General features: G+C 30.0%; 1 pseudogene; it reads right to left on the bottom strand.

Annotated features, from left to right (window-relative positions):
- Nucleotides 1-1,983: 1,983 nt before the first annotated feature.
- On the bottom strand, nucleotides 1,984-2,921 carry LOC120118359 (annotated as a pseudogene).
- Between the last annotated feature and the right edge of the window lie 8,063 nt (nucleotides 2,922-10,984).

A 10,984-nucleotide genomic window follows, 5' to 3' on the forward strand; every position in this document is an offset into this window, starting at 1 on the left:
AAAAATATTTTGACTCTATTAAACAAATTTTAAATTAAAATTTTAAAATTTTTAACTTTTACTTTTGAGTTAAAGAAATAATTTTAAAAATGAAAATTCAACTCAAAAGTTAAAGAAATTTTATTCGACTCAAATCTAAAAATTAGAGTCATTAAATTATAATTATAAAAATATTATTCGACTTGAAAATTTTCCGAGTCTAGTCGAGTTTATGAAATTGCAACTCGAAGTCAGTTCGAGTAGATTTTTTTCGAGTCAAAAAATTCAATTTTTCGAGTGGAGTCTAGTTTTACTCACCCTTAATTCGTCCTGCATCCGACAGATTGCCTAAGGCCAAATTCCATAACCAGTCAGTTTATTATGAGTAAATAATAAATTTCTTTCAAAATTTTAATTATAATTTAATCAATACAAGAATAATATAAATAAATTATACACACTAAAAATTATTAAATTGAATAGCAAGACCTAAACCTACAATTTATGCTTAATGCAAGGATCAATAGAAAAAATATTTTAATAAATTTAACGGTTAAAGTTTGTGTTAAATAAGTAAAAAAATATTTTAATATATTTATTTATTTTATCAATTTAATTCTTAATCATTTAAAATAAGTAAAAATTATCATTAATTTAATAATATAAATGTTCAATCATCCAATGTTATAATATTTTAAGGGCCAAACTGATAAAAAAAAGAAGAAGGATAAACATACATGATTAAAAAAAAGTTTGTTTGCATTTTTATAATTCATATCAGTAATTAACGATAAAATTAAACAAAAATAAAAAAATACTACAAAATCTAAATTATCCAAAATTAAATTTTAAAAAAAATGAAATAAAAAAATGGTATTTGATTTTTATAATCAATTTGTCAAATCTGTCGTTGTAGTTAGTTAAGTTGTCCATTCATACCATTCTTATATCGTACGAACAATTCGTATTTTCTTTTTTCTTCCTCCACAAGTTACCCAGCATTTCCTGAGAATTCCTACCACCAAACGTAGGGACACATTCCCCTACGTATGTTCTAAATTTAAAATGAGTGTATGCCGATCGAATCAAGCTACTTAAATGGTTAAAGGGATGATGATTATTATTAAATATTTTGAATTTAAGTATCAGTGATCATAGTATATTTAAGTATTTATTGATTTTGTTGTTTAGTTTTATCTACCTCCACTTATGATGAGAAGAATACTAATTCACTATAAATTTATAGATCATGAATAATTCAAATACGTGACATCACATGTATCCTAAAATTCGATATTTATATCAAAACTCATAGTATTTCAAATAATTTTCTTAATATCCCAATAAAATAACCTCTAATTGTAAACCTCAAAATTTTTAGAGACTACAAATGATTACATCTTTATAAAATAATCATATATCATAATTATAAAGGTTAAGACATACTCTATAGAATCAAATACTTGGTTAGTAAGAAATCTAATTCTATAAGTTTTCTTGCTTGAAATTAGTGTTTACTTATTAAATAAATTTAATTACCAAATATGAAGGAAAATTTTAATTTAATTTTCAATTAAATTAAAATTAATATTTAATTGAATGATATTTTTATTTTAATAATTTTAATATATATATATATATATAAAATAAATAGGGGTTGATTCAAGTAGTAAGCTACTTAATATCACTTAAATAAGGTCTCGAGTTCGAGTAATTGATTATGCAAAATATCCCTGATGTAAGATCCGGCAAAAAAATTACTTTAAAAAAAATAAAAAAAGTTGGATTAAAATAAGACTTGATCATTATCATATAGGATATATCATCCCATGTGTGTGACAAATTGGCAATACAAAATGATTTTTACAGTTTTCACTATTATGTACCAAATCACAGAGAAATTTAACCTTAAAACATCACTTTCTTGATAAAACACAAACCATATTCATCAATCTGAATCACTTTTTGTTTCTTCTCCTGTGAAGTTGAAAAGAAAATCATGCTTCAAACACCAATTTGGCTAATTTCCCAAGGAAGAAAAGAGTTGTCTTCTTCAACAGGAACAAAGGTATCATCCCACGACAGAAATGAATCCACACAATCAACCCATTGCTTTAAAGATTCTTCTTCTCGAGCCATTGAAAACGAAGACGTGTATGAAGAATGATCCAAGTCCAAGCTTCCGCACAACACGTCGTAGTCATCCAAAGTCACTTGATTCTCTTCGACCTCCTTCCATGTGGCCTCCTCCGGTTCAGTGACGGATCCGGAAATAATTTCCGAGCTCTCCTCTTGTTCCTTTTTGCCGTCGGTTTTCTCGGCATTCTCGAGGGGCTTGTGCGTCACGGGGTCCAGACCAAGAAGCTTCAGCTTCTTCTTGATTTTGGTATTCCAATGATTCTTGATTTCGTTGTCTGTTCTGCCCGGAAAATGCGAAGCGATCTTAGACCACCTGAAAAAACAAAAGTTGAAGATTAAAATCTCGACATCCACAATCTCACTATGATTTTATGTCGAACAAAACTTAACCTGTTTCCCAGATGAGAATGGAGTCGAATGATATGATCTTCTTCGGATTCCGCGAACGACCCTCTCTTAAGATCCGGTCTAAGATAGTTTATCCATCTTAATCTGCAACTTTTCCCACACCTTAGAAGGCCTGCACGGAATATAAGGTCATCATTTTGAGACCAAGAAAGCATAATCACGAGCACTTGATACGCAAGAAGAAGAACATTACCGGCAAGCTTGGGAACATTCTCCAGCATGGAATAGTACCATTGTTGAATATAAAGTTCATCAGCTTGTGATCTTCCTCGATCGACCATGGACCTCGTTTTAATCCAACTTTATCACAACATGGTTTTCGTCCCATTTCTAGAAAAAACTAGAAACTATGCTAGCTGATGTTGTTCAAGAAAAAAAAAAGACAGTTAAAGATGATGTCTTTAATTGAAACAATGGAAATGGTCCTCCATATATATATATATACATATACATATACATATGAACCGAACGTGGGTCGTTTTCGTTGACAAATTTTGTTCGTGCTAGTAGCCTTTCTTCTCATTGGTTTTAGATTAATTTATGTTGAAACCCAAGACTATTAAAACATCTTCCTATTAATTACATTATAAATTATCAATAAAAATTATCTAAAATATATGTAGATTTAAAATTTTGAGAGGACAATCGCCTCCATCAATTCATCATTTGGTATATCAATATTCTTTTTGAACAAATATTATCTTATAATCATCTTAGAGTCTTAGACTATTAAAAAATATATATCGATATTATTTCGAAACAATATCAATTTTATCGTTAATATTTTATATAAATTTAATATAAAAATATATTTTCCTAAATCACCATGTGAATAGACTCATGAGTAAAAATATTACAACCAAAGTAGACATAAAAGTCCAAGAAAAACAGCTACTAATACTCTTATCCAAGCTGGTAATGAGAATGGTTAACTTAGAAGTCGTGGTTTTTACAAGCTCGGGGTAAGAAAACAACAGAACTGAAATAAAAAGTAAACCCACTCGCGTGTTTCTCGTTTTAAGTCAAATAAACGGTGTTTTACTGAAGCATTTATGTCTTGTTTCTTCCTGTCTTTTTTTTAACTTTAATTAATATAATTTTCCACTGCTTTGGGTAGTTAAACGACTTTAAAGTTGTAAATAATCGTAAGCACGGACGCATGATTTTATGTTACGAGTCAAATTTAAATTTTTAAAATTTTAAGGAATAAAATAGATTTTCAATAAAAAATATATAAAAAAATCTAAAATATATAATAATTTTAAATTTTTAGAAAAGTGGACTTTATTCACCCGACTCCCTCGGTCTATCCCTGACTAATCGGAATTTTAGATTAACTTGAGATTAACCATTGCTTTTGGCCAATAACAGACAAGCTTAACAAGTGCCTGTCAAATTATTCTACACTTAACACCAATGAATCTGGTGGCTTTTCTCACAATAAACTTTTTTTAATAATAATAAACTCCTATTTAAAGATAGAAATTAAGAACGAATCAAACAACATCATGGAGTTGTTATTATATTTTAAGGTTTTAAATTCAAATATCGCATATGTAGAAATACGTCGGTCCATTGTTAAATGATTGAGAATTTTGTATGATTCTCGATTTCTCATGTGAAGTAAAAGAAAAAAAGTATATTCATGTTCGTTCATTTAATAAATAAACGAACATAAATGAACATAAACGAATATTTTTTTTGTTCATGTTCGTTCATTAAGGAATATAGTTTGTTCATGTTCGTTTATTTAAATGATAAACGAACATAATAAATGAATACAAACAAACAACACAAACACAAACACAAAAAATAAACTTATTCGAACACAACAAATGAATGTAAAAAAAGTAAACAACAAGAATAACAACTTAAAATTCATTAATATAACCTGCAACTTTAGAGTTAATTTGTTCGAATACGACAAAAACATACATAAATCATAAATAAGCTATATGAACATAATAAATTCTTAAAGTTAATTTGTTCAACAAAACAATTTTCTTGAAATCCAAACAACTTCAATAATATTCGTAACATATTTAACTTGCCATTTGTTCAAACATAAATGAACGAACATATAATCGAACGTTCACGAACGTAAAAGAACAAACAAGCCCTTTATTCGTGTTCGTTCATTTAATTAAACGAACGCAAAATCTTGTTCATGTTCGTTCATTTAATAAATAAACGAACTTCCCGCCGCACGGTTCATGAACAGTTCGCTGAACATTCAGTTCATTTACAGGCCTAGTCCACATAGAGATATTCAACTTGAAGAAGACTTAAAACTGGGGAGCGTCACTCCTGGTAGAACCAAACTCGGTTTCCCTCCAACTCACTGGATCTGTGTCGATTTCCGCCAACTCATACCCTTTTTGTTCTTCTTTTGAGGGTTTGAAATGGACAAAAATTACCTTGTTCTTCCCTTTTCTTTTTCTAATTCACTGGGTTTCTTTTCTTGGTTATTATTGATGATTTGATTGTTCATATTTTGCAGGTTCGATTTATGATGAAGTTTTCCAGAGCTTGAAGGAGGAGTAAAGAAGTGAATTTTGTGTCAATGTATTGGTTAATTGAGAAACTATACGTTTTACTTTTGTTTCTTGTTTAAAGATTGAATAGACAATTTATTTTTTAAATATTAAGGGTTAAATTTATTTAATAACTTTGAATTTTGATAAAATTAATAAAAATTATAAAATTTCGTGAACTAAATTATTAGGGTAAACTACACATTTAATACTTAAATTATCAATTTTCATCTGTTTTAATATCTAAACTTTCAATTTTTTCAAAAAGATATATAAAGTTTAATTTTCATTTCATTTTAGTAACCCGCTGTTAAAAACTTAACGTGTTTAATACTTAAACTATCAGTTTTGGTCCGTTTTAGCACCTAATAAAGTCTTTCAAATTTTTTTACAAAAACAAAAACTTAACTTTAAGTATGATTTTGAAAAAATTAAAAGTTTAGGTACTAAAACGAACCAAAACTGATAGTTTAGATACTAAACACGTAATTTACCCAAACTATTATTATACTAGACCATATCACCAGGGGTAGACCGAGGGAGGTGGGGCGGGTGGGGTAGTCACCCTCCCGTCCTGAAAATTTAAAATTATCATAGATTTTAGATTTGTTTATGTACTTTCTACTGAAAATATGTTTTCGTCCCTGAAATTTTATGAATTCAAGTACGCCCTGAAATTTTATAGCGAAAACTTAATGGCTAAACAACTATGATTAAAAAATATAAATGATTTATAAGAAAAATAGTTTGTTAATTAGAAACAAATTTTAGTTGGATTTTCTATGTAAAACAATGAGGCTATTTTGTTTTCAAAGTTGACCTTATTATTATTATTTTTTCCTTTTAATTACGACTTTTATCCTTAATATTTTTCTCGATTTCTACATACAAGATGATCTAATTGAGAAGAAAACGAGGTTAACTTTTATAAAATCATAATAATTTCAACTTTAAGCTTTTAGTACCAAATAAAATAAAACCATTTTCTTGACAGAGAAAAACAATAAATATCCCTATCTTGATGAGGGGGGTCTCAAAATAATTGGGAATTGAGTTAACAAAAAATCACTATCATTCTCTCCACCTAGCATAGGTTGAACTTGAAAGTGATTTTTTTTTTTACATAAAATTAAAAAAAAATTGCTAATTTTACAATATTTTAAATTTCATATTTTCTTCCTCACTTGGTACTATTATTATTATTATTAGTTGTTGTGTGTTCCCAATTAATTTGGTGCACGTGGTTGAATCCATTGTTTTTTAAATATATAATTTAATTAGAATTGGTTTTTTTAAAAAAATACTTATTAAGTTAAAGGGTAAATTACAAATTTGATAACTGGACTTTCATATGATTCCTATTCTACTCATCGTACTTTCAAAATTTTCAATTTGCTCACTCAACTTTATAAATTGAGTTTTTTGGCCACTCTGTCGTTAAACTTCTCACGCCGTTATGACGTGGCTTAGAGAAATAGTTTTTTAATCGTTAAAAGCCATGGATGCTATGACAGTTCAGAAAAGAATAAAGGGCAAATTACAAAGTTGATAACTAAACTTTCATATGATTCCTATTTTACTCACTGTAGTTTCAAAAATTTCAATTTTGCTCTTTCCAGACACCTGAAGGTTCGTCGGGAAACAAAAGCTTCCCATCGATTTTCTTCGATTTCCAGACACCCCTGTCGTCGTTCGTCTCACCGCTGCCATTTCTGAAGTCCTTTCCTCTTTCCGACCAAAACCCAGTCTATTTACCCTCTCATCGTCGTTGCCTCCGTCGGTCGTCCGTTCGTCTAACCCCGACATATTGACCAAAAAACTCAATATATAAAGTTGAGTGAGCAAATTGAAAATTTTGAAAGTAATGTGAGTAAAATAAGAATTGTATGAAAGTTCAGTTATCAAATTTGTAATTTACCCTGTTTTTTGTAAGATATAAAACGTCGTCGTTTTTGTAGAGACTGCCGTGTCATAACACCATTAGCTATTTAACGGTTGAGTGACCAAAACATGAGCAATTTAAAAGTTGAGTGAGCAAATTGAAAATTCTGAAAGTACAGTGAGTAAAAGAGGAAGCGCATGAAAGTTCAACTATCAAATTTGTAATTTACCCTAAGTCAAATGTAGAAAAAAAATGATAATCCTTAACTTGTAATTAAGCCGACCCTTATCTTGATTACATTATTTTAATATTTTGTTAATTTATTAATTAATAGATATTTGTAGGGTATCCCTTCCAACTCCCTTGTCTTGGTTCGGTTGAGCAGCCCTCCACTAGTCATTATTCCATCAAAAGCAAACAAATTTTCCTAACAATTTCGGTTTATCAAGCTAAAACGACTTCCATATTTTCCCCCATGGAAAAGTACCTTCCCCCCCCCCCCCCATAATAACTACATTTTTATTTCACTTTGAAGCTTGATGGCTTACTTATATGATTGTTAATGTTTTGACACTATATACCAATAGTATGTTCATGCCTAACAAATCCTAACATTATCAATTATATGATTTTTTAATGTATAAAAGGGATAATAAATTTCTTAAATATTATATTATATTATATTATATAATTTTATCATCATATTACATGTAACATATCCAGAACACTCGACCTGCCATAATTTCAAAATGTCTATATCAACTATAGTGGTTATGGAAAATGAAATAAAAAATATATTTTTTATTTTATTTTATTAACTATATTACTTCAACTAAGACTCCTTTTGGTATTCATAAAAATTAGATTAAGATTAGATTATGTTATAAATATAATAAAACATAAATTTTAATGTTCATATATATTATTTTATTTATTATTAATTATGTTACATCAACTAATACACGTAATATTTGATTGAGTGCATATACGTGTACATATAAATAAGAAATATTTAATGCAAACAAGCAGTCCTTGTGGTGTTCAATTTATTTTTCTTATTTTGTAAAATTAATTTTTTAAAAAAGTAATTTGTTTATTTTATATTTTCTTCACGTAGGCTTTTCAAAGACCCCAGACGTGTCTTCCTTAACTTGGAGACGACGTGGTAAAATCAGTGATTATGGGTCCAATGTTGAGAAAAAGATTGGGATCCAATGTAGGGATACCAATTGATGAACCGAATCATTTTTTTTACTTTGATATTATATTAGATTTTTTAATTATATTTTTTTAATTGGATTGACTTTGATTTAAGATAATTTTTTTTAATTTTAAATCTGATAAAAATTATTATAAACTTATATATAATTTTTTCAAGTGTTTAAATATAATTTTTTTTAAAAAAACCTATTGATTGAATAATTGAAGATAAAACCTATATATATATGTTGTCATTTTTGTTTGATTGGTTTGTTCTTATGCTCGTGCAAATATATATCTTTAACACATATTATACCTATTTTTCTTTCTGAATGAAAAGTGTCTTTAATTTTCTCAAAGAAAAGACATATACATACATATTATCGCTGTTAACTTGTACTTATAATTGTACAAATATATTGTATTTGATACAAATTATGCAACACCGCAAATCCCAGGTTAGGAGATTCGGGTTAACCCGAGAGGGCCTGGGATAAACGCATAGCTTATAAGAAGACTTGACCCAAGTTTGAGTAGAATTGGGCTTAGATCGAGCCCAATAGTTGGTAAAAAGGGTATTTTTAAGTTGTGGTCAAAGTTAGGAGGACCAAAAAATAATTATACCATTTTGAATTTGAAAGGCTGAATTCCATTGAATGAGAATGAAGTCACCTTTGGACATCTCATTTTCTTCACTATTTTTGTCTCATTCTCCTCCCTTGATCTCTTTTTTCCCCTTTCAACCTAGAACCACCAATGGTGCAAACTTGATAGTGTGATAAGCCTTGGAAGAACGAAGGTAAGAATCAAAAACTCCATCACTAGAGCTTTCAAGCCCCTAATCTCAAGTTTTGGCCATGGTGCCATGGATGATACGTGGATTTAAGAAGCTCAAGTATTTTAGCTCGTTTTTAGTGGATTTAAGCCTTAGAAATTATTCTTAATCTGTTCCCAAGCTCCTAAACAACTTAGTAACTCCTTCTTGATCTTTGTTTAGTGAGAGAGGTTGGAGAAAGCTCCAAAAGCAAGGGGAAAAAGAAGCTAGCACTTGGTTGAATTTTGATAGTTCCAACGGTTGAGGAGTTTAGTTAACTCATTTCTAACTCAACTCTACCACATGTAGATCATTAGGTGAGTTGTTAGCTTGCATGAGCTATGAAGCATGTTCATGGTAGATTTCAATATTTGGTGTTTTTCAGTGTGTTCATGGTATATTTCAGTATTTGGGTTTTTTTAGCATGTTTAATAACTTTTGGGAACCTCAATAGGGCTATTGAGTGTAATGAGGACTCATTTTCGTGCCTAAATAGGACATTTATGGGTTAGAGTATCGGTACTGGAAGAACAATATTGATATTGTTTGTCAGATGGTTCAAAACAAAGGAGTTTTAGGCTAAAAGTATCGATACTCCTTCATTGGGTTGTGATACTACTCCCGAGTTCACTTGGCAAATTACAGCAGCCAATTTTGGTATCGGTACTCATGGAAGTATCGATACTGCGAGTAGAGTATCGATATTCCTAGAGGGGTATTGATATTGAGACATTTTTCAAACATCGATGCAAAATTTGGTACTGATACTCAGAATAGTCTTGATACTGAGATATTTTTCAAACATCGAAGCAAATTTTGGTACTGATAATTAGAATAGTATTGATACCCTAGTACAGAAGTATCGATACTACTCTCCCTTTTCAGTGTACAATAGTCATTTCAAATCGATACCAAAGGATGTGCATCGAATACTCAGGGGTTAATTCCGATACCAAAAGGCTCAGTATTGGTACGTGCATACAATTTTGGATAAATAATCCAAACAGTTAATGGGTTAGACTTGAGAGGCCCTATAACACTAGAATGTCATCAAATAAAACTTCAAGCTAGAACAGTAATAAGCGCAGTACAATTAAAAACAATAATAGCTAGGATTTCATAAAATTAGACTTGTTTGATGCTCAGGAAAACAATCAGAACACCCGAGTTACTTTAGCATAATAAGATCGTTTTATTTGGATATATCTCAATCAGGTCAAGGCACTTCAACTGCCAGTTAGGCGCAGATGCTCCAAGACTTGAAGGAGTGAATTGGTCGGTTGTACGTTTCCAATGCAATTATGGATCTCACCCCTAATACCTAAGGTATTTTAGGAAGACTAGAGAGGCGTGTGCTCCGAGATGCAGAACCCTTGGCCACACTATGATACCTACTTCAACAGTTCATAACAACATTCTTATGTCTTCATACCTATGCCACTAGCATGCTCATTTAGTGATTGCATGTAATATAGTACAATTATTAATGTGGCACTGAACTCGTAAGCTCAGCGTTTAGAATGTGTTTCCATGAGCATGTTCTTAGGAGACCGTTCGTGAATCGTTTATCGTCGCCAGATATTCGAGATCAGCCGAGGCTACAGAATACGTCTTGATTTGTATTAGAGGGCATGTATTATTATGGACAATTTTGTATTCAGTCGTAACTCTATTTTGTAAACTCAATATTGTTACTATTTTGGATGTTTTGATAGCTCATCGTATTTTGTAAACCCAGATTATTATGTTTTGTTTTATTTTACCATGAATTATTTTATATGATATTTTACAATCAATTTAAAGAGGAAATTTTTGAGTTAGTCACCTCGGTGGTCACGTGTGACACTTCAATCGACCGATCATCGGATCATATTAGATTAGGGTGTTACAAATTACTTTGATGTCTTTAAATTTTCTTTAAGTATTTGCATCCAATACCTATGCCTGACCTATAAAGATCTTCAAGAAAAAAAAACTACTGGAATCCAAATAATATAGCTAAGATTCGTATGCTACACGCCTACACTG

Source organism: Hibiscus syriacus, unplaced genomic scaffold (assembly GCF_006381635.1).
Source record: "Hibiscus syriacus cultivar Baekdansim isolate YM2019G1 unplaced genomic scaffold, ASM638163v2 tig00110328_pilon, whole genome shotgun sequence".
Classification (NCBI taxonomy): domain Eukaryota; kingdom Viridiplantae; phylum Streptophyta; class Magnoliopsida; order Malvales; family Malvaceae; genus Hibiscus; species Hibiscus syriacus.